Below are 25215 nucleotides of genomic sequence, written 5' to 3' on the forward strand. Positions count from 1 at the left end.
TGAATAAAATATCAAAATTAACAAATTGAACAAAATAAGCAACAAAATGAACAAATATGAGTAAATTAAGCAACAAAATGAACAAAATGATCAACAAATTAAACAAAAATGAAAAAATATCTTCAAAATGAGCAAACTTGAACAAAATACGCAATAAAATGAACAGAATGGATGAAAACAATAAAAAAAAGTAAAAAATTAACAAAATAAACAGCAAAATAAACAAATATGAATAAAATAAAACAACATATTTAAACAAAATCAACAAATTTAACAAAAATAAAACAATATATACAAAATGAGCAAACTTGAACAAAATATGCAACCATATGAACATAATGGATTAAAGACAGTCAACAAAAAAAACTAAAAATTTAACAAAATAAGCAACAAAATGAACAAAAATGAACAAAAAATAAAAAAAAATTAACAAAATAAGTAACAAAACAATCAAATATTAGTAAAATAACAATGAGCAGAAATGAGCAAAATAACAGCAAAATGAACACTTAACCAACAGAATGAACAGAAACGAACAAAATAATCAACTGAATGAACAAGTATGAACAACATAAGCAACAAATCATACAAAATAATCAACAATTGAACAAAAATGAAATAAGTACAAAATGAGCAAAATTGAACAAAAGAAGCAACAAAATGAACAAAATTGAACAAAATAAGCAACAAATGAACAAATATGAGTAAATTAAGCAACAAAATGAACAAAATAAACAACAAATTTGAACAAAATAAGCAGCAAATCATACAAAATAATCAATAAATTGAACTAAATCAAAACAAATTTACAAAATGAACAAAATAAGCAACAAAATGAGCAAAATGGAATAAGATAATCAACTAAAAAGCCTAAAAAATTAACAAAATAAGCAACGAAATGAACAAATATGAACAAAATAAGCCACCAATTTAAACAAAATAATCAACTGAATGAACAGGTATGAACAATATAAGCAACAAATCATACAAAATCAACAAACTGAACAAAAAAAAAAACAAATAAAATGAACAAAACAACAAAATACATTTTGTGGTGATTTTAGTGATTATTTAACTTTTCAATGAGTCCGTTTACATGACCGTAACAATCCGATCAGTGTTAGTAATCAGATAATTGTAATAACTGGATGCGTTTCCATGCACTTCATAAATCTGATAATCGATAATTCCAGGTTTGGACGTTTGTTTTTACGTCAGAGTACGTACTTGTGTAATGACGATAGAATCAAACCTGTTATTGAACCTGTTTACACTCATTTTCTGATTTGTGGAGTTATCAGATTATTATTGATCCTTTAAACAGTGTAATCTGATCTGTTTTATAAGATAACTGTAATCTGATTATATTAAATCTGATTAACATAAATCCATCCTCAGAGGTGTTCAGATTTGGGTTCCTCGTGCTCTGACCTCTTTCATATTTCTGTAAACCTGGTCTGTGTCGTCCGTCCTTCAGATATGAGTCCTTGTGTGGCGGTGGTGGTCGTTGTCATGGCCTGAGGCTGTTCAGGGTTTTATGGTCTGTATTTCATGTAGTGGACCTTCTGTGTGACTCCATGTCCCTGGATACTCAGAACACTTCACCATAAATTAGCACTCAAGGCCTGGACAAAAAACAGAAAAAGAAAACCTCAGCTGGTTCTTCACATGAAGACGGACCTCTGAGGGACACCCACACTGATAGAATAGAATAGAATAGAATAGAATAGAATAGAATAGAATAGAATAGAATAGAATAGAATAGAATAGAATAGAATAGAATAGAACACTGTAGAATAGAATAGAATAGAATAGAATAAAATAGAACAAAACACTGTAGAATAGAATAGAATAGAATAGAATAGAATAGAATAGAATAGAAAAAAACAGTAGAACAGGATAGAACAGGACAGAATAGAATAGAATAGAACAAAACACTGTAGAATAGATTAGAATAGAATAGAATAGAATAGAATAGAATAGAAAAAAACAGTAGAACAGGATAGAACAGGACAGAATAGAATAGAACAAAAACACAGTAGAATAGAAGAGAATGGAGTAGAGTAGAATAGAATAGAACAGAATAGAGTAGAATAGAATACAATAGAATAGAACACAGTAGAATAGAAGAGAATAGAAGAGAATGGAGTAGAATAGAATAGAACACAGTAGAATAGAATAGAATAGGATAGAATAGAATAGAATAGAATAGAATAGAATAGAATAGAATACAATACAATAAAATAGAACAGAACACAGTAGAATAGAATAGAATAGAAGAGAATAGAGTAGAATAGAAGAGAATAGAGTAGAATAGAATAGAACAGATAGAATAGAATAAAGTAGAATAGAATATAGTAGATAGAATAGAATAGAATAGAACCGTATAGAATAGAACAGAATAGAATAGAGTAGAAGAGAATAGAATAGAATAGAACACAGTAGAATAGAACAGAACAGAACAGAAGAAAACAATACAATAGAACAGAATAGAGTAGAATAGAATACAACAGAATACAACAGAATTCAGTGGAATAGAACAGAACACAGTAGAACAGAAAATAATTGAATAGAACGGAATGCAGTAGAATAGAAAAGAATATAATCAAAATTGAATAGAGCAGAATAAAATAGAACAGAACACAGCAGAATAGAACACAATAGAGTACAACAGAATCGAATCGAATCGAATCGAATCGAATCGAATAGAATAGAATAGAATAGAATAGAATAGCCGTTATTGTCATTGTGTGTTCAGTGTTACTCCAGTCAGTGCAACAATATGAATAAAACACCAACACTACAGAAAATAATAGAGTGAATATAAAATTCCAAAATCCTAAAATGTAAAATAAGAAAATAGCATATAAAATTTCAAAGGAAAATAAGAATAGAACTGAAATATAATAAAAATAAACAAAAAATATGAATAGACATAATATTAATGAACAAGTCCATAAAAATAGTGCGTTTACGTTATTTGACATATATTGGTATGTGATAAATATTGAATAAATATTGAATAAATATTGTATTGCTATTGCAAGATCAGAGGATTATTGCACATAATTTATATTATACAAGGTTATTGCACATTATCAGAAGTGATTGCATGAGGATACAATGAGGGAAGTAGTTGTACCACAGAGTTAGTACTTTTACAGTTAAGAGTGATGACAGCTGTTGGGAAGAAACTGTTTCTGAATGTATTTGTCCTTGTTCTGAGGGTCTGTTATTAGTTGGATTAAACAGTGATCCAGCCCTGCTCCGTTACAGTACATTGGATAAAACCTCAGACATCAGCGAACTTTATAGTGTCTGAAAAACATAAACAATGAAGTCAAACAGAAGATAAAACCAGTGTAAAATGCAGTGATAGCAACCCTAAAAAAAACAATTATTTGATTAAACCTCAGAGAGCTCCACCACAACCTGCATCTACAAGTATTTCATCTGTTAAAGTGGGTCTACGTCGCATTAATGTTCAAACTCTGACCAGCAGGGGTCAGTCTGGTACCAGAACACACTTAGAACAAAACCACCAACGAATCAACACTAAATACCCACAAACTGTATCAGTCACTGAATAAAGGATAGAGGTCATTGTTTACAGTCTGTATTATGGGATCATCAAGTTTTCTTCTTCCAACTAAAACTCATAGACACTGTTTTTGACAGTCGCTCAAAATAACGTCAGCTGATAGTTTACATCACAGGTGTCAAACATGTGGCCTGGGGGCCAAATCCGGCCCGCCAAAGGGTCCAGTCTGGCCCCTGGGATGAATTTGTAAAATGGAAAAATTACACTGAAGATATTAACAGTTATTTTAGTTGAGGTTCCACATTCAGACTAATTCAATCTCATAATAACCTATAAATAATCCTATAAGACCTATAAAACAACTCCAAATTTTTCTCTTTGTAAATGTAAATGTTATCATGTATTTACACTAAAACAAAGCATAATTTCGCAAAAAATCTGAATAACCTGAACAAATATGAACAACCTGAAATGTCTTAAGAGAAGTGCAATTTTAATAATATTCAAACTGTTACTAAATATTTTGTGTATTTGTAGATCCACTGTGATCTGTAAATTATAATGTACATGTGGAAATGATAAACCAAAGCATAATAGTGTTAAAATTACCTTTTTTTTTTCAATTTGTTCATGTTATTCACATTGTTTGAAGGGGTAGCTGGTAGATGTAAATATTTTCATAATGTAATTTTTACTTTTTTTTTTTTTTTTTTTTTTACAGTAAAACATAGAGAAAAGTTTGGAGTTGACATTATTTTTTTATTTATTATTATGTTATTATTTTACTGGTTCAGCCCACTTCATATCAAATTTAGCTGAATGTGGCTCCTGAACTAAAATGAGTTTGACACCCCTGGTTTACATTATAGCTCTGTTAGCTTAGCTCTGTTTGTAGACAGAAAACAAAGTAAAACCACATATTAATTTAGAGCTGTGTCCAGCGGTGCTTCTATCTTTATCATTTCTTTTCTTTGACTCTAAAAGGCCGGCAGAGTGACTCACTACTCCCTCTAGTGGTCACATAAATCCTCCGGCCCGTCGCTGGGAATAAATTCACTTCATATCTGTACAATCACTACATTGGTGTCTTTGGCAGAACTTCACAGCTCTTTATTGTAAACACTGATTAGAAGTTTAAGTCATTTTTAAAATATTATACACATTTTTTATATGTAATATATACATGATATACTATATAAATACTATATATTGCTACTCAGTAATATTATGTGTCCCTCTGTTAGCAGCATTTGTTCAAGTAGTAAAATTTAACATTTATAAAAACTAATGATATTCTGATCACTGTCACTAAAGTTTAAAACCCTGTCATTGGATCAGACCTTTAACTAAATTCTTAAAACATAAGCTACAACTGTTCTTTATTTATTTATTTACTGAGTAAAAAAAAGGTTGAAACAAATGAAGATCAATTAAAGAAAATAAAATAAAATTTTACTTATGTAACACTTTTAAAAACACATGGTTACAAAATGCCTGACATGCATAGAGGAAAAACAGGTTCTCCACATTTTCATCCATCCCTCTGGTTGAGTAAACAACATGTACGTTTCCACGGTAACCGAGTGCTGCAGTCGGTCCTGATGCAAAACCAGCACTGAGCTCTGGATGAAGGTTTACATGAGTCCAAATCGAGGCGTTTTAAGAGAACATGAACATCAGGACCTCATCAGATTACAGCCATGTGGTGATCTGCATGTTTGTCCTTCAGCAGTAAACTGGTAATACTGGTAAAACTGGTTTTAAAGCAGATGGTGATTCAAATTGAGCTGATTGGGCTGTGGTCATATAGGAAACATGGATTTAAAACATTTTCTCATGTGAAAACCTGATTTTTTTACCCAAGGAAATGTAGTTAATTGAACAGAATTTAACAGAATATGCTCATATAATACTTGGTAGACGTGTGAGACAGTGTATCGTTTCCATGGTAACAACACTATGTACTAAGGACCAAGTACTTCAACTCAAAAATAAAGGTTAAAGGGTAACTCGCTTTATTATCCTTGTAAGGAAATTCGGTCTATGCATTTTACCTATGATACACACACGGAACCTAGCGTTTGCAGTTAGCATTAGCATCTAGCTCATCTGTCACAGTGAGCTGCCATTGAAGGTGCTCAGGACCAACTCCAGTTCTTCATCAGTAGGTCTTCGGACAGGGGTACTGACAGGAGAATTAATCTACAGTTGAGGACAAAATTATTAGCCCCCCTATGAAATTTTAAGTTTCTTCAAGATTTTCCTAAGTACTTTTTTAACAGCGCAAGGAATTTTCAACATAGCATTTCTGAACATACTAGTTTTCTTTAGAAGGCACAAATTTTTTATATTTGCACACCAAAACAGCATTATTTAGAAAAAAACTAAAATAACCAGGGACATTATTAGTAGCCCCCTTTAAGAAATGACCATTTATTAAGTCATGGCACAAACCACTTTTGTGCAATGATGTGCTGTAACTTCACAGGTGATGTGTTTAAAAGTGATCAGGTGAAACAAGTGATTTCACTTAACATTTAAGTTAAAATATGGTATAAAAGCCTCAGTATGGCTCATTGAGCTGTCAGTTGAGAAAGCACCATGCCCAAAACTAGAGAAATCCGTTTGGACTCGAGAAAAATGATTATTGATGTAGACAAAGCAGGAGATGGATGCACAAAGCAATCCAAGCATTTCCAAGTGTCAAGAACTGGAGTGAGAAGTATAATCCAGAAATTCAAAAACAGCCACACAGTACAGAACAAGCCTTGCAGAGATAGGAAGTGAAAGATTTCAAAGACCCTGGAAAGAAAACTAGTGAGAGATGGGTCTAAAGACCCCAGAACAACTGCCAAGACACTGGTGAATGACTTGGCCACATCAGGAATCATAGTCTCTAAGAAGACAGTCACTATAGCTCTGAACTGGAATGGACTGAGAGGATGCAGACCAAGAAAAACTCCACTTTTGAAGAAGAGACACCTTTGAGCCAGACTTAAATATGCTCAGGACAACCTGGAGAAACATTATGCATACTGGAAGTGTGTCCTATGGTCTGATGAGACAAAACTAGAGCTCTTTGGCCATAGAGGCAGCGTTTATGTTTGGAGAAAAAAGGGAGAGGCATAGAACCCAAAGAACACCGTCCCTACAGTGAAACATGGTGGTGGGAGTATTGTGTTGTGGGGATGCTAGAGTGCATCTGGAACTAGAAATCTGGTCAAGGTGGAAGGAATCATGAACAAAGAAAGATGTGGAGATTTTGAAAGAAAACCTTAAGCAGTCAGCAGTAACACTGGGTCTGGGTCATTGCTTCATCTTCCAATATGACAACAATCCAAAACATACATCTCTCTTGGTGAAGAGCTATCTTCAGAAGACCAAAGTGAATGTAACTGAGTGGCCTGCACAGAGCCCTGACTTAAATCCCATTGAAAATATTCAGGGTGACCTAAAAAAGAACATCCATGCCAGAAGGCCACCAAATCTGGAGGAGCTGGAAAGATTTGCCAAAGAAGAATGGGCTGGGATTCCTGAAAAAAAGTGTCAGAGACTTGTAATAAAAAAATACTATGACTGCAGGCTGTTATCCAGCAAAAAGGAAACACAATTGACTATTAGGATCAGGGGGGCTAATAATTTTGACCCTGGTACTTTTTGTTTTTTGTGGAATATTTTCATTTCTGTGTGCAAACTAAAATCATGTAAGCATCCAAAATAAAACTAGGATATCTAAAAAAAGCTGTGTTAAAAATGTGTTGCTCTGTGTAAAAGCACTGAAAGCACTGTGAAATACCTTTAAAACAATGACATTTTTGTAGGGGGGCTAATAATTTTGTCCTCCACTGTATATGTACACTGCAAAAATCTAAATCTTACCAAGTATATTTTTCTCATTTCTAGTCCAAATATCTCATCACACTTAAAATAAGACATACCGTAATCACCTAAAGAGTAAGTTTTCAGTGAGATATAAGAACTGATTTTTGACTATAGATCTGGAAAATCTGATTTCAAGAAATCTTACCAAGATAATTTTCACTTGTTCCATTGCCAGATTTTTTTGTTCAATTCGAGATTTTTTTTTGCGTAATTCAAGTGCATATAAACGTGTCAGATTAGATTATTACAATTATCAGTTATTGGATTTTTATGGTCATGTAAACAGGCCCATTGTTTCTCTGCAAGTCAATACATTTTTTAATCAAGGTCTTTTTTATTTTCAATTTTCAAATGTATAACAAGACACATAGAACTTGAACATGAGACTGTTGTATCCAGTTCCTATCCAACTGCCCCCCCCCCCACACACACACACACACTCCACCCACGGCAAGTACTGGACCGTCATTAAGTTTATATACAGCTGGTCATAATATACTCATGTACAAAAATATATAAACCCCCTTCAAATATATGCAAATCAACACATTTATAGAAGCATGGTTTTCCCTGGATATGAACCAGATAAAAAAAAAAAAAAAAAACTAAAATCGAACACTTCTGAGTAAAAACAGCTCTTGAATTCCTCTGTGTCAAAGTTGAACTCGAGTTTCTCATGAAGAATTACCACCAGACGCTTATGTCGTTTGGTCAAGGACCGAAAGCAGCCAGTGTCCTGCCAGAGAATTTGGACAAAGCTCTAAATATCCCAGAGAAGCAGAGGATTTCCATCAGACTGAAGGTACCAGAGTTCAAGGTAACCTCTCCCTCAGTCCTCCCGACTCCCACTCTGCTCTGTTTGGATTCACATCACAATTAACAGCCGCAGATACAGTTGAGAGTAAAGCTGATGTCATCCGGGATTATTTTACACTGTATCTCATTTCTAAAATAAATGTCAGCAACAATGAGAACAAAGACAGAGACGAGTCTAAAAGTTTTAGGGAAACTTTAGGTTTTAGAAATAAATCTGTTGGTGAAACCATCCAGTGCATTTTATAAACTGTATGTGTCGGTTTGTGAATCAGGAAGTTCATTAAATAGGCTGATTAATCCTAAAAACTTGTATATTTTTCTTTTTAGCTCACCGGCCACTAGACCATGAGCTACTGTGAAGGCACTGTGTCGGCTTCATTAGCAATTTCTTCAAACATCTTCTCTGACGAAACTGCAAGTTGGATTCATTTCAAGTTTTAGATTCAGATTCTTTATTGTCATTTAAACATTTCCATCATATATGTAATGCAATAAATGAAATGATGATCCATTGGCCTAAAAAACACAGGTGAAACACTTGTAAACAGAATGAAATAGTCAGGAAAAAAATATATAAATATCCCTGAATAACTAATGCACAAAATAAAATCTGTGATGAAAATTTAAAAAAAAACTATACGAGTTGATTTTTTAAATGTTGTATGTGTATCTTCCTCAGGACAATGTCTACACAGTTTGGTCTCAGTTTTGAGAAATTTAGATTTGTGATTTTTTTTATAAAGTTTTGAAGTATTAAACATTTGTCTTCACTGATAATGGTCCATATTTTAATGGTTTATAACATGTAAATGGTTACTAATATCAATATACAGGGGTTGGACAAAATAATGGAAACACCTTCACCTCAAGATGATAATGCCCCAGTCCATACAGCTAGAATTGTTAAAGAATGGCATGAGGAACATTCTAATGAAGTTAAGCATCTCGTATGGCCGGCACAGTCCCCAGACCTCAACATTATTGAGCATTTATGGTCAGTTTTAGAGATTCAAGTAAGACGTCGATTTCCACCGCCATCGTCTCTAAAAGAGTTGGAGGGTATTCTAACTGAAGAATGGCTTAAAATTCCTTTGGAAATAATTCACAAGTTGTATGAATCAATACCTCGGAGAATTGAGGCTGTAATTGCCGCAAAAGGCGGACCTACACCATATTAAATTATATTTTGTTGATTTTTTAAGGTGTTTCCATTATTTTGTCCAACCCCTGTAGTTCCTATTGATCACTGATAGAAGTCATTTATGGACTTTAATTGGATTACTTGAGTTCTCCTCCAGTGAAAGTCCCGCCCACTTCTATTGGGAGGTTGATCTCCTGCATCCAGACCACAGGACTGGAACACAGAACATAGAACAGAACCTGACAACCTCACAAATTCAACTGGGGATTAACTCAGATGGAACATGACGCTGACATACAGGGACATTGGAAGAAATTTTTTTTACATTCTTTTCCCATCCAGCCTCGACAGCATCTTCTTGGAAATCTTCTCACCTTTGGACAAACATAGTTGATAGTTCTTTTTTAAGTTGTGACCAATGGTGACTTTTAATTTTCTAGCATTTTTTTTAATTTCTGTAATGAATTAGAATTATTCTGTTCATGGTTTCTGTCCCTTATTGATCAAAATGCTAACAAACAAGTGGTTCCAGGCACACCAAACCCCGCCTCTCGCACGTATTGTGTCTTATTTTGGCATCAATCCAGCGGATGTCATCAAGTCTATGCGTGTGCTGATGTCAACATAGACATATTTTGTCCATTATAAGTAAATGGGAAAAATCAAAAATTCATTAAAAAATTTGAATTTGACCTACTTTTCCCAAAATGTAATCAGATCTATTCTGGGTCACTGGCAATCTATAAAGGAAATCTGGCATGAATTCAACCAATAGTTTTGCTGCTAAAGTGTAAACAAACAAACAAACCAAATCCAAAACAACACCCCTTGCCTCCCCTTTGGAGGTCAGAGTAACAGACTGAATAAACATGCTGTTTCTCAGTGGTTTCTGAACTTTTGGAGCCACTAGTTTATGTTAAGTGTTCTGGGTAAAGCAACAGGATTGTAAGACTGTTGTATTCCAAAATTACTGATATCTCCCAAAATATTGGTCCTTTCAACTTACTGTTTTCGCTAGTCTGTTTCTTGACCAAAAATACACAAGTATGACAAACTGCAGCAGTCAGCTCTGTACAGATTTCATGTGAATCTTCAGACACACATACATGCACACACAGAGAGGCCACTTGGCTTTTATAATATATACTCAGTGCCAATGAAAACGCAACACTTGAATGTGTTTTATTGTTCCTGAGCTGCATCAATATTTTTAAGTTTCACCTGTATAAGATAATCCCAGACAATTTCGTAACAACCTGAGACGGGTTGAGCTATTGTCACGCTTGAATGAACTTGTCTGCATTCATAAGACTTGTTTTTCTCATTGCTCAGCGATGAACTGCTCAACTTAAGGAACTGTGGTCAGTTCAGGAGTGGTCATGTTCTGTATATAAAGCCAAGCTGAAAAGCACCAAAATCATTTGCAATAACTCAGCGATGCCTAAACTGACACGTGACCACAGATGCCATGCTATGGGGCTCCTGGAGGCCGGAATCTCTGCTCGGCAGGTGGCACGCCGTTTTGGATGCAATGTGTCCACCATAGTCAGGATGGAACAGAGGCATGAAGAAACTGGCTCAACTGCAGACAGACCTCGCCCTGGACGAGCACGTGTGACCACGCCACAGCAGGATCGCTACATTGAGCTGCAGCACCTCCGGGACCGCTTTGTGACTTTTGGTTTTGGGGGTCCTTGAGTTTCTTTCTTTATCCTTATTTTTTGTCAACAAATTTGGATGTGATGTTTTATTTTTACTGTATAGAAATAGACAATGATTAATTCCAAAGAGCTTATGGAATAAAAATCCTCATCGATTTAAAAAAAAAAATAAGAATCTTCAAGTGTTGCGTTTTCATTGGCACTGAGTGTAGATGTGTCCATTGTGTTGGAATGAGCGTTTGGCATCAATCCACCAGAGGGCGCTGCTCTGAATTAACATACAGGGCAAAGTATGGAATTTTTTGAGACGAGAAGAAGAATTAAGTCAATAATAACAAACATGGCGACGTCAGAGGAGCTTATACGAATGTTGATTTTGAGTTAGTCGTCATCAATAAGTCAGTAGTTTTTCACCCACTCCAGCAGTCGCTGTTTGAAAAGTTCAGCCATTTGTGGAAATGATTCACTTCAAATATCAACACTGCCCCCCGTGGTTCCTGGTGGAACTGCAGCGCTCCATCTGTTCATGTGTGTTTCTAACTGAGCATACATGAGCCTGAAATCTACAACTTTAACTGAATTTACAGCTTTATCATGAACATTTTGAATGAAAAATGGATTCAGTGTAAGTGCTCTGAGTTAAAAGGAAAGCACTGTATAACTCCAACCCATTAGTATTATTGCCTGTACCTTCTGCAGGGAATTGCCCACAATTCATAGTGTTCTGATGTTTCATTTTTACTTCTTGACATTGTTTTTACAAAACCAAGTAAACGGATTATTTGAGAAAGTCACAATGGTACAAAGCACTTACTGCGATGGCTGTTTCTCCTAAATGAATGACTTATTGAACTGTTATTGTATTTCATTTGGTCCTGTTCCTTTTAGACCAAACTGAGCAGCTGACATTGATAAACTCTGAGGTTTAGTCATCATGGTTTAGGATGGAGATGGTTCACCCACTAATAGGGAACATGAGTTTGGTTTAGACCGTGGTAACACAGGTTAGTTTTACCGACTGATGATGTGGTGGTGCAGTAATAACCCTGTGCAGAACTAATAAAGGGCTATAATATTGGAACAAACATGGTCCCTAATCCCTTAAAGACACGCAGACATTTTGTCCAGTGAAAATCAGGTATTTTTCTATATCTGATTCGTTTATCATGTAGATGTTCATAAAAGCTCAGAGTAAATTCACAGGTTATTATATCAAAACTGAAGAAAATGTGTTGTTTTCAGTCAAATCTCTCATTAACTGAACATAAATCCAGTGTGTCCATCCACTGTCATTGAGCCAACTCCATGGGTTTTACTGTAGGATCAATGTTGTAGAAGATGACAGTGTTTCCACGGCAACTATGGAGCCTCTGAACGTCCAAATGGGTCATATCTGATGACCATGAAAAGATGAATAACTGTAATTTACACCAATTATTTACATGTATTGATAGAATTAGTGGATCAACAAGTATTAAATAGTTTAGATCAGTAGATACTTTTTTTTTTTATGTCAGTTTGTTTTGTACATTTGCTTGGTCTGAGCATCATTATTGTGCATCTTATAGGAAGTATTTTTTTCTCATATACAAGGCTAAACATGTGTGTGATAGACTTAATGAATTATTGACCACATTTAACTGTAGTAGTAGTTGTAGTAGTAGTAGTAGTAGTAGTTGTGTTGATAGGATTAGTACTGTCTTTACCATCACTACTACCACTAGCACTACTAGTGGTAGTAGTGATAGTGTTGGTAATAATGGTATTGATAGGATTAATCCAGTGTTTTTCAACCTTGGGGTGGGGTCACCTGAAATTTAAATAGTCACCTGAAATTTCTAGTGATTGCCAAAATTAACAAACAAAAGAAACAACAACATACTAATAAAAAATATATGTTGAGTTGACAGAGACAATCCCAACCCATAAAATACATGACAAACTCTGAGTCTGAAACTGAAGCACTGTGGTTCTGTTTATCTGTCAAATGTTCATTGTGGTCAGTTTCAGATGCTGCAGCTCTTTCATAATTCATAGTTTGAGTTCTTGTTTGTTCAGTATTAATTGTCAGCCTTGTAAATCCAAGCTGGACTGACTGTACATATCCTGATCAAGGAAACTCCAATTCTCACTTTGTGCAGTAATCTACACCTGGCTTTTCTGCCTCCGTTCATAATAATATGCATTATATAAATGTCGTCTAAAATTAATGTTTATTTGAAACATAATATAGCAAACTATTACATGATCAAAAACAAATTAATTTTTGCAAAAAAAAGTCTCTGTTTTGAATATCTGGGGTCGCCAGAAATTTGGGATGTTAAAATTGGGTCACGAGCCAAAAAAGGTTGGAAACCACTGGCTTAGTGGATCAACGGGTATTTTGGTCGAAGGCAGCTGTTGAGGTGTTTGAGGGTTAATGTCGCCCAGTTTAACCAGCAGTTTAACACAGTTTTTGTCAGTTTTAAGACAGGTTTTCACAGACGACAGCTAATTAATTTACTATCAAACAGAATAATGAAAACTTTAACAGTTCAATGAATTACAAACAACAAGAACAGTTTAGTCCAGAAACAGAGGGGAGGGGGAGTTTGTCGTGAGCATTTTTTATCCCCACCAAGGAGGTTATGTTTTTGTCGGCGCTGGTTTGTCTGTTTGTGTGCAAGATAACTCAAAAAGTTATGGATGGATTTGGATGAAAATTTCAGGAAAATGTTGATACTGGCACAAGGAACAAATGATTCAATTTTGGTGGTGATCGGGGGTGGGGGGGCCAGGGGAGCCCACTGATCTGTTTTGGCAGAGGTCTGTGCTATCTTTTCTAGAAAAGCACTTGTAGAGCACAGACCTCCGCCAAGGTAGATCAGTGGGCCCCCCTGGCCCCCCCACCCCCGATCACCACCAAAATTGAATCATTTGTTCCTTGTGCCAATATCAACATTTCCTGAATTTTTCATCCAAATCCAGGGCACTGATCTGCCTTGGCGGAGGTCTGTGCTCTCCAAGTGCTTCTAGTTTAAAACATGTATTTATTGAGTCACGTGGGTACGCCGAGCAAGATGGCTGCAATGTAGGCGAGCTCTGATCACCCGCTGCTAATTTAATCGCTTAATTTGTATTTATCCACCTACCCTGAACTAAATATTGATTGACTCTATCCCAGAAAACTTTGGTAGTACTTTGATTACACTTTTGACCGTAAGACATGGCGACAACATCGAAATACTTCAAGGATACAAGCCGCATGGGTACTCGGAACACCCTAGCTGCTAATGAGGACAAGTCTACTGACAAAGTTGCTGAAAATATAATATGTATTGAAAAAGTCTTTGCTGAAATAACCAAACTAAATACTGAACTGGCAGAAGTTGCTATGGATGTGGCGACTATCAAAGAAACAACCACCGAGCTGAAAAACTCTGTCAGCGGGCTACAGGTACGAGTTATTGACATTTTCTTTTATTAACCAAGAGAACAAGTTACAAACTAACAATAGGGCACATAGAGAGTTTACAGGTATATGTATATAAAAATACAAAGTACACACTCAAAAAAGACGCAACTAATAATATTAAAATTATTAGTTGTATATATCTAATATAAATAATATTAAAAAAAACCAAAATCAAATAAATACAAAAATAAATCAGTTTGTCTCATCCACCCAACCCTCAACAGGTATATTATTATTCTCAAGAAAATGGTAGAAAATGGTTCATATTTCCTTGTTGTGTGCGTTTGTGTTTATGTGTTTGTGTGTTTTTCTGTCCTGTTCGCTGTGATGATAGATGTGTCTTGATGCTAATAATCCATCGGTGTCCTCCTGACCTCACCTGTTCTCCACTCTGGAGCTCATGCAGATGAATATTGGCTCCATTACTGCAGTAACAGATGTATGGGCCCCCGTTCGTACTTGTTCCATTATCACTGAAGCAGCCGGAGCAGCGAGGGCCGACAGAAGGGATTCACACCTGATTAAGGAAAAGGACGAATCAGATCGCATTTACAAAGAATCTGGACTTGGAAAAAAAAAAACACACAACCTTCCCGCCTTCGCCGCCGTGCACGTTTCAGCGCCAGAGGAGGAAACATTTACGGTCCTCCTGTGGTTGGTCTGTGGTCGAACAGAGACGAGAGGACACAAGAGGGAACACCGAGTTCCTCCTGCTCTCAGGGTTTGGACAGAAAATAGTCCACTCGTTCCTCTTTGTATCGTATGGCATCATGTGTAGAGTGTTTCAGCAACTAATAAGGCAGATAAAATTATTAGAGGATAATTGGAGGAGACCGAGGACCAATCGGTGGATCTGGAGAAATATTTTATTACAAAGGGACTAAATAACCCGACTGAATGAAAGAAATGAAAGAATCCCACTAAAAATACAGGACTTTAATGAAGCAGGATTCTATCTAAACTCCATTTGTTTGGCTTTTTTCTCTGCTCTGTCATGTTTCTGATACATGTGGATCATGTGCAAACACTCCTCAAACCTTATCTATCCCTGAAACATTCAGGTTTTTCTATGTTTGTCTGTGTTTATCACATAAAAACAAATAAATTTAAGCTCAAATAATGGGTTTTAAAGCAGATATTTGCAGTGGATGCAGATAGGGGTGTTAGAAAATATCGGTTCTGCAATATATCGCGATATTTCATTTCACAATACTATATCGATATTAAAAAGTACTGTATCGATATTTTTAGGTATTTATTCAAATGCAGATATTGAGGTTAATTTTTTTTTTGTTGTTTTTCTTTTTGTTTATATTTTATTTATTATAGTTTAACACCATTTTATTAAATAATGGTTATTTGACACATCCTAAAAGCACTTTTTACGGTCTGAGAGGCAGATGTTAGTTCCTTTGTTGAGATTGCACAAAAATCATGTCATGGTCTTGGTTATGAACGAATAGAATATGAACATTTGAAGAGAATCTGAAACTGTAATGTCTGTAAAACATAATTGAAGTTTTAACAGAGGAAAATGTTGTGATGTAACACTAGATCCTGTTGTGATCAAATAAAAATGTGTTCAGGATTTGTGCAGATTTCTGGTGTAATTCAATTCTTCCAGGAAAAAAATCTTTTAAAAAGAAAGAAACAAAAAAAATGGCCTTTTTTACAGTATCATGATATATTGTGATATATCATATCATGATCCTAGTATTGTGATTTGTATCATATCACCAGATTCTTGCCAATACACACCCCTAGATGCAGATAGGGAAATGTACAGTTACGGAAAAAAATTATTAGACCATCAAAAGTAATCAAAAACAATGGTTATGCAATCCAGTCCTAACTCCTGTGTGTGTCATGTGACTAAAACAGACAGAAAAGAAAACATGGAATGTCTAAAAGCACTGTTTTGTCAGTACAATGTCATAGATACTGATGGAAGAACTGAAGTGATTTTGGTTATTATCAAGAAAACATGTTAAATGGATAGATATCAGCTCTGAAATTAAACTACTATGAGCTAGTTTTGTTGTCATCATCATATTTGTCCAAACAAATGGAGCTTTAGTTGCTGGGGTGGTGATAGTGTGTGTGGGGCGGGGGGGGGGGCGGTAAACATGACACATTCATGGGGCCCTGCATTTGTGGGGGGCCCATAGAGCAGTGGAGGGGTTCCAGTGGATACAGGTTAGACGTGAAAATTTCGTGGAAGATCCGCTGTATAACAGAGGCACAGAAGTCAGGAGTCGGACGTTGAAAGTATGTTAAGTTTCGTTTTTGTTTTCACACTAGCATAAGTGACGTAATGTATGGACCCGCCCCCTCCTCCCAAATTTCATGAAAGGGTCCACAACGTTTACTTTTCATGGGGCCCATAATTGGTAGCTGCACCCGTTTAGTTGGACCAGGCATTAAAATGAGCAAGAAACAGAAGAAAACAAGGGTGGTCTAAGAATTTTTTCTACAACTGTATGTGTTAGATAAGATAAAATAAAATTAGATTAGATTAGATTAGATTGTGACTGAAATAGAAACTTTGATGTTAAACTTTCAACTTTAATTCAAGGGATTTAAGTAAAATATTGTCTTATATGGATTATGTTTTATCTAAAGTAGATGGAGATGCAAACAGAACAAATATTTCCAATGTTTTACCTCGTCCTCTTTAACATCATCCTTTAACAAAACCTCAGAGAACATTGCAGAATAAGAGATTTTGAGTCCTTTTTCCCTGCTTAAATAAAGGTTAATAAATAAATAAATAAATAGAATGAAACCATGAAATCGTAACCAATGGAGCTTCCAGTCCTGAGTGTTTCCGGTTCAGTGGGTGTGGCACTGAGGGGATCAGACCTGTTGAAGTCAGGAAGCTGTTGGTGTACTAAGTTTTGACATTTAACACTGCTTTTACTCAGTACTGTCACCAATGCGTCCCTGGTGTCTCCAGGCTGCACGGGACTGTCTGAGGGGGGCTAACCACGACCTGGGGTCCCTGCTGCAACTCAGCAGTTTCAATTTCAATTTCAGTCAATAAAAGCTACACAGAAATGAATGACTTCTACTAAATAGAACAATGTAATAATTTATAAAACTAAAACTGAATAAGACTTAAACTAAATCCAAACCCTGATCTTGTAGAAGTTGAACCCATTAATCCACAGTCTGTTGGAGCTTTGATAAATATTCTTGATTAGACAGAACTGATGAAATCAAAGCTCTGATAAAAGACTCAATCCAGCGGCCTCCACCTCTGCACCTTCTTCCAGTGGAAACAGAAACTATTTGACCAAAGTCAAACATATTTGACCGTTCATCTGCGTTAACGCTTTCATCATTTCAGACCCAGCGTTTTGGTTCTGAACCTGCAGAACGACGACGACGAGCAATTTAACACAGAACGACTGAGGTCAGACGAGGAAAATGACCCGATTGGACTGAAACCAGATGAAAATTCAATCCACAGTCATGTTTGGACTCTGAAATCCACAGAGCATCAGTGAAAAAGTCCACGACCACATACAGACTGACCACCATCATCCACACACCTGGACCATAAAGCAGACTAACTAACCTGGTTTAGAACTGGACCATAAAGCAGACTAACTAACCTGGTTTAGAACTGGACCATAAAGCAGACTAACTAACCTGGTTTAGAACTGGACCATAAAGCAGACTAACTAACCTGGTTTAGAACTGGACCATAAAGCAGACTAACTAACCTGGTTTAGAACTGGACCATAAAGCAGACTAATTAACCTGGTTTAGAACTGGACCATAAAGCAGACTAACTAACCTGGTTTAGAACTGGACCATAAAGCAGACTACTAACCTGGTTTAGAACTGGACCATAAAGCAGACTAACTAACCTGGTTTAGAACTGGACCATAAAGCAGACTAATTAACCTGGTTTAGAACTGGACCATAAAGCAGACTAATTAACCTGGTTTAGAACTGGACCATAAAGCAGACTAACTAACCTGGTTTAGAACTGGACCATAAAGCAGACTAACTAACCTGGTTTAGAACTGGACCTGGTATTTATCCTTTATATGTTGGATATATTTCTTCTATCTGTGGTTCACAGTTGGACTTTTGTTTGTGTTCACTATTTATCTGTAGTTGTTTTGGATATTGTCAGTATGTTTCAGTATAGTTTTTATGTGATACTTTGTATTTACAGTCTTTCTTTTTGCACTTCACTGTTCCTGTAACAGTGACAATAAAGATCTATTCTACTTCAAAGGTTTCAGTTTGAATGTTTCAGTATCTGTCGTTCTCATTCCTACACAGACTCATCCTGTTTCTGTTTATCTTCTGTTTTCTTCTCCATGTTTTCAGGGGTTTTCCATCAGCCCACTCTGTTCTGGGAATTTCTATAAATTTGGCCTGATAAGATCTCAAAACATGCAAATATTTGTTGATTTTAAGTCATTCTTAAACCTGTAAAGACTCAAAACCATCTGCTGATCTAAACTGTTTAATACCTGTTGATCCATTAATCCTATCAATACATGTAAATAATTGGTGTAAAATGCGGTTCTTCATCTTTTCATGGTCATCAGATATGACCCATTTGGACGTTCAGAGGCTCTGTAGTTACCGTGGAAACACGGTCATCTTCTACAACATTGATTCACCAGTAAAACCCATGGAGTTGTTATATGTTCACTATTTATCTGTAGTTTTTTTGGATATTGTCAGTATTTTTCAGTATAGTTTTTATGTGATACCTTTTATTTACAGTCTTTCTTTTAGCATTTCATTGTTCCTGTAACAGTGACAATAAAGATCTATTCTATTCTATTCTATTCATAATGATAATAATGGATTAGATTTATACAGCGCTTTTCCATGAACGCATACTCAAAGCGCACACAGTGGATCCATTATTCATTCGCTCTCACATTCTCCCTCTGGTGGTGGTAAACTACATCTGTACCCACAGCTGTCCTGGGGCAGAAGTGTGGCTGCCAGTCTGCGCCTATGGCCCCTCCCACCACCGCCAAACATTCATACGCATTCATACACCAGTGTGAGTAGCAGCACTGGAGGCAAGGGGGGTGAAGTGTCTTGCCCAAGGACACAACAGCACATGGACAGAGCGGGATTCAAACCACCAACCCTTCGGTTATCGGACGACCCGCTCCACCATCTGAGCCATGGCTGCCCCTATTCTATTCTATTCTATTCTAATTCAGAGGTTTCAGTGATAATGTTTCAGTATCTGTCGCCAAAGCTTTCTGGCCATAGCAACGTGATTGTAAGGTTTTTTATTGTATTCCAAAATTACGAATATCTCCCAAATTATTGGTCCTATCAACTTGCCATTTTCACTACTGTCTTCCTTGATCACAAATACATAAGTATGACAAAGTGCAGCAGTCAGCTGTGTACAGATTTAGTGTGAATCCCACAGACACACACACACATACACACACACATACACAAACACACACACACACACACAAAGAGGCTACTTGGCTTTTATAATATAAATATCATTGCATTGGTTTAAGTATGTTGTTACTTTCTATTTTTTTGTTCATTTTTTGATTATTTTGATCACTTTTGTACATTTTCTGAATTAAATTGTGTATTTTCTTTGTTTTTGTTGATTACGCTGGGAAAAAATCTGAATCTTACCAAGTGTATTTTTCTCATTTCTAGTCCAAATATCTCATCACACTTAAAATAAGACAGAATCACCTAAAGAGTAACTTTTCAGTGAGATATAAGAACTTATTCTTAGACAATAGATCTGGAAAATCTGATTTTCTTCATCCTGCTCCTTTTCGAGCATGGGTGTGTACATGTTTGTTCACCTGATGATTATTGAATGTCTGCTGATGAAATGCCCAATCATGAACAAAATAAATGAAAAAAAAAAAAAAAAATTATTTCAAGAAATCTTACCAAGCTAATTTTCACTTTTTCCATTAGCACATTTTTTTTTTTTTTTTGGTTGAATTAAACAAACAAACAAACAAACAAAAAATAATCTTGAATTAAGCAAAAAAAATCTGCCAACGGAACAAGGGAAAATGATCTCGGTAAGATTTCTTAAAATCAGATTTTCCAGCTCTATTGTCTAAAAATCAGTTCTTATATCTCACTGTAAATTTCCTCTTTAGGTGATTATGTCTTATTTTAAGTGTGATGAGACATTTGGACTAGAAATGAGAAAAATACACTTGGTAAGATTTGGATCTTTGCAGTGTAATCTGCTCATTTTGTTGATTCCTTTGATTTTTGTTGATTATTCAGGTTTTGTTTTTTTGTTTTTTTACTCATACTTTCATTATTTTCTTCATTTTGTTTTGTTCTACATGGTAGTTATTTTTGTCTTCTATGTTCATTTTGGTGATGAAGTTCTTAAATTTAAAATGTATCAAGTATTTTGTTCATTTTGTCAGTTGTCTGTGTATTTTTGGTAATTTTTAAAAATTATTATGTTTATATTTATGTTTATTTCCTTATGTTGTGGATTAGTTCATTCTGCAGATTCCTTTCTTTTTTTTTTTGTTTATATCTATTTTTTTTATTAAGTTTGTTGATTAATTTCTTAAATGTTTGCCAGCTTTTTATACACTTTTTTCTTTTTTTTTTTTTTGTACTAGTTTGAGCCTAAACAGGAAAACCCTAATTATGAGGAGGCAAAATGTATTCACCATCAGTAATATTCTATTTTTTATTTCATATATAAATCTGTCACATTATTCATAAGGTGGACTCTTTGCTCCATTTTCTTTATTTCATCTGTTTCTATTTTTTCATTCTTCCATTTTTTGTAACGATAAACTGATGACAACAGTAAAACTTTAATGCTGTAAAAGGATCATGAAAACTCGGTGTATTTCCACGCGCGTCCTCTGTTCCTGTGCGCCGTTTACGCACCGTTCCGTGCGTAACGGCGCGGACGGGCATCTCTCCAACAGGGCGTGACCGGTGACGTCTCCGGGGACCGAACCTTAAACCTGGAACTGAGAAGGATCCGAACGGAGAAGGATGAAGGAAACACCGAGGGAGCACCGACGAGGACACGCGTGGATTTAAGGAGACGCACCGGCGCGTGTGGTTTATTCTGCGGTTCAACGGAGTTTTTTTTTTTTTTTTTTTTTTTTTTTTTTTTTCCGGTTTCATCGACTGAAAAAGTAGACGCGTTGGAGGCGCAGAAAAGTCCCGCAGCTGCTTCAGAATCAGGTCTGTGACATGAAATGACATTTGCAAGTTTCCAGAGTAGGAGCCACAGGTGATGATGCGTTCACGGACTCTATCGATCAGAACTTAAACCTCTGATCAATAACGACTGGGTTTGGATTAAGAATCAGAAAACAGGATGAAAGAGGAGAGAGAATATGAAAGTAAAAGGTCAAATGTAGCTGAGGATCCAAGTGTTGGCATCATAAACAGACGGACATGTTTAAATGGATCATATTTTACTGTTTTTGCAGCAGAGTTGAAACAGGATATGATATAAAAAGATGAGTTACACATGGAGAAGTAGATCTGCAGGAGAACTACAGTAAATTAAATAGTAAAATGCAAAAAACTAAAAAACTGAACGCATCTAAACCACAGAAAAACTAACAATAGCATAAACAGGACATCAGTGCCAGGGTTAAAGCTAAGAAACTCAACACAAGATGAATAAAACTAACTCTCATCACATTTATTTACTGAGATGGAGGAAAAAAAAACACCTGAAACTGAAGTCTGTTGAATCCATCAGACTGCCTTTGAGCTTCTGTCCAAATATCGTGTTAATATAGAACCACAAATATTCATAAAACAGTGTAGTTTTACTTAAAACTGAATGATGTGGTTAAAGACATGTATTTTTTTTATATTTTGCAGAGTTTCTAATTTAATTTTTTTTTTTTTAATTTTCCTTTCTTATAAGAATTGAAGCCAACACATGACTGAAATATACGTTCTTTAGCCATGTACTAGAAGAGAAGCAGATTTGCAGTTAAAATATTACAAGACATATTATTGGTTTATAATAATTTAGTTTAATTCAATATGATTTTCCCAAAGCCCAGCCCTAGTTTTAGTTAAATAACAAAAGAACCATTATCAAACCCAGTAAAAACCCTCATAAGCACCAATTTTACCTTAAAAAATGTAGATATTGTTGCATAAAAAACTGAATCAGTACTTATTTTACATTTAACCCTTGAAGACCTACAACTGTTTTTGTGGTGACTTCCAAATGAAACATTTTTGAAGTGATTTATCAGAATTTACTTTAATGCATTTTGCATTTTTCAGTCTAAATCATATATTTTCCTGTATTTAATTCACTGATGTACTGTCACTGTAGATGTTCATTAAAGCTCAGAGTGAATTTGAAGGTTATTATATCAAAACAGAGAAAACTGGAGAAGAAATGTCGTCAACAAAATTTATTATTAAATGAACATAAAAACAAGCATCTACAACCAGTCATTCATCAAATACATGTAAATTGAGTTCTTCTCTTCATTTAACTTTCCCTAATTGATTTATCAGTATGTATCATAATAAAATCCTCTGTATTTTGCATTTGTTAGGTATTTCCCTATGTTGAACTTACTGATCAGGTAAAATATCAGAGTAAATTTAAAGGTTATTTCATTAAAACAGAGAAACCTGAAGAAAAAAGTACCATTTTTAGCAAAATCTCTCATTAACTGAACATAAACCCAGTGTGTCCATCCACTGTCATTAAACCAACTCTATGGGTTTTACTGGTGAATCAATGTTGTAGAAGATAACAGTGTTTCCACGGTAACTACAGAGCTTCTGAACGTCCAAATGGGTCATATCTGATGACCATGAAAAGATGAAGAACTATGTTTTACACCAATTATTTACATGTATTGATAGAATTAGTGGATCAACAGGTATTAAACACTTTAGATCAGTAGATGGTTTTCACTGAAGGGACTTTAATGGTTAATATTTGGAATAATGCACCTGGTTAAAGGTGTTTTTCTACAAATTTACATCATTATTTCTCTGAGAATGTAATTCCTATTGATGCAGAGTTTGTTTTGTGACTGGAATGGATCCATCAAAACCTGGACTTTTTTTATAGATGAATTAAAACCTTAACCCTTCGATGCTTGAGTGTCTGGACCCTCCCCTCGTCCATAAATGGGTCAAAATGACCCGAGGTAGAATGTTAAATGTCAGAAATAATAATTTATATTATATTTTGGCCCAGAAAAGAATGATTTCAGGTTTGAAAATTATTATTATTATTATTTTTTAACATTTTTAACAATCTTGATGTTTTTGAAAATATTTTGAACATTTGAAAAGCAAAGTATATATAGTATATGATGTACAGTATATAACAGCAATAAAACAATGTCAACTCAATGTAGAATAAATCGAAGGTTCAGATGTAATTCCACTGTAAATGAATGTGGGTCATTTTGACCCGCCTATGGAAACTTGGGGTAGTAATACAAAAACTACAATTAAATAAAATCTGTAAGAGATAAGTTAAAAAATTTAATAGTTTAATGTCAACATGCTTTTTGTTTTGTCTTTTTTTTTTTAATATTTTTTATTGTTTTTCAAAACAGCCAAGTAACTTACAGGAATAAAAAGGAGAAAAGAAATTAATAAATACAAAAAAGGATTTAAAAAATAAAACATGCATAAATAAAATAAAATAGGGTTCAGGATGATAAGGTACATGATATTGCATTACTGGTAAACTGACCTAGATTCCAAATAACATGTTTTTTTTAGGAATACCTGGAATATGAAATAATAACATTTTCATTACAAAGATATTATAATAAAACAACCTCACCAGGTCATTTTGACCCAGTTATGCATCTAAGGCAGGGATGTCAAACATGCAGCCCGGGGACCAAAACTGGTCCGCCAAAAGGTCCAATCTGACCCACAAGATGGATTTGTAAAGTGCAGAAATTACACTGAAGATATTAACAATTAAGGATGTGGAGCTGATTTAAGTTCAGGAGCTGCATTCAGACCAATATGATCTACAGTCAAATAAATACAGAATCTATTAAGGACAACTCCACTGTTCTTGGTAGTTCTGGTTCAACTGGACTAGTTTTACTCTTTGGAGGCAAAACTAGTCCAGTTGAACCAAGAACAACAATGACCTGAGCAAATGACAAATTGAATGAGAAATTGTTCTTATTTTAATTCCAAACGTCACATTTTATCACTGTTCAACCTGTTTCCAAATGTTTGTGTAGCGTTTGTAATGCACATGTATAAATGGTAAGTTCAGGCATAATATTGTTAAAACGTCATTTATTTATTTATTTATTTATTTATTTATTTATTTATTTTTACAAAATTTCAGTTTTTTTCAGGTTATTCACGTGTTTTTTTGTGAAATGATAGTTTGTAAATGTAAATATTTCCATAATTTTATGGTTTTTATTGCACTAAAAGAGAAAAAGCAGTCATTCTTTATAGGTTATGATGCTCTTACTCAGTGTTTCCTGTAGAACTGATCTCTTGTTGTGAGGGTGTGTAACCTGGGGGTGTGGTTTCCGTCCTACTTATAATACCATGGGGGGAGGGGGGGTGTCTGTGCGTTCCCACGGAAGTGAAACTTAAATTTGAGGCTCATTTACCTTTCCTTTACCTCCTGAACTTTCATGAACTTTCATTTGAGGGGGCAGGACGTTTTTTCTGGCCGATTATATTATATATTATACATACGTATAATTAG

General features: G+C 35.1%; 1 protein-coding gene across 1 annotated transcript in view; it reads left to right on the plus strand.

Moving 5' to 3' along the window:
• The first annotated feature begins 21514 nt into the window (after positions 1–21514).
• Positions 21515–25215, plus strand: part of LOC115414223 (estrogen receptor beta) — an 87215-nt gene continuing 83514 nt past the window's right edge. The window contains 1 exon segment of the mRNA XM_075353458.1: positions 21515–21704. The gene's annotated coding sequence lies outside the window, so the exon portion shown is untranslated.

This window comes from Sphaeramia orbicularis, chromosome 22, assembly GCF_902148855.1.
Source record: "Sphaeramia orbicularis chromosome 22, fSphaOr1.1, whole genome shotgun sequence".
NCBI classification, from domain to species: Eukaryota; Metazoa; Chordata; class Actinopteri; order Kurtiformes; family Apogonidae; genus Sphaeramia; species Sphaeramia orbicularis.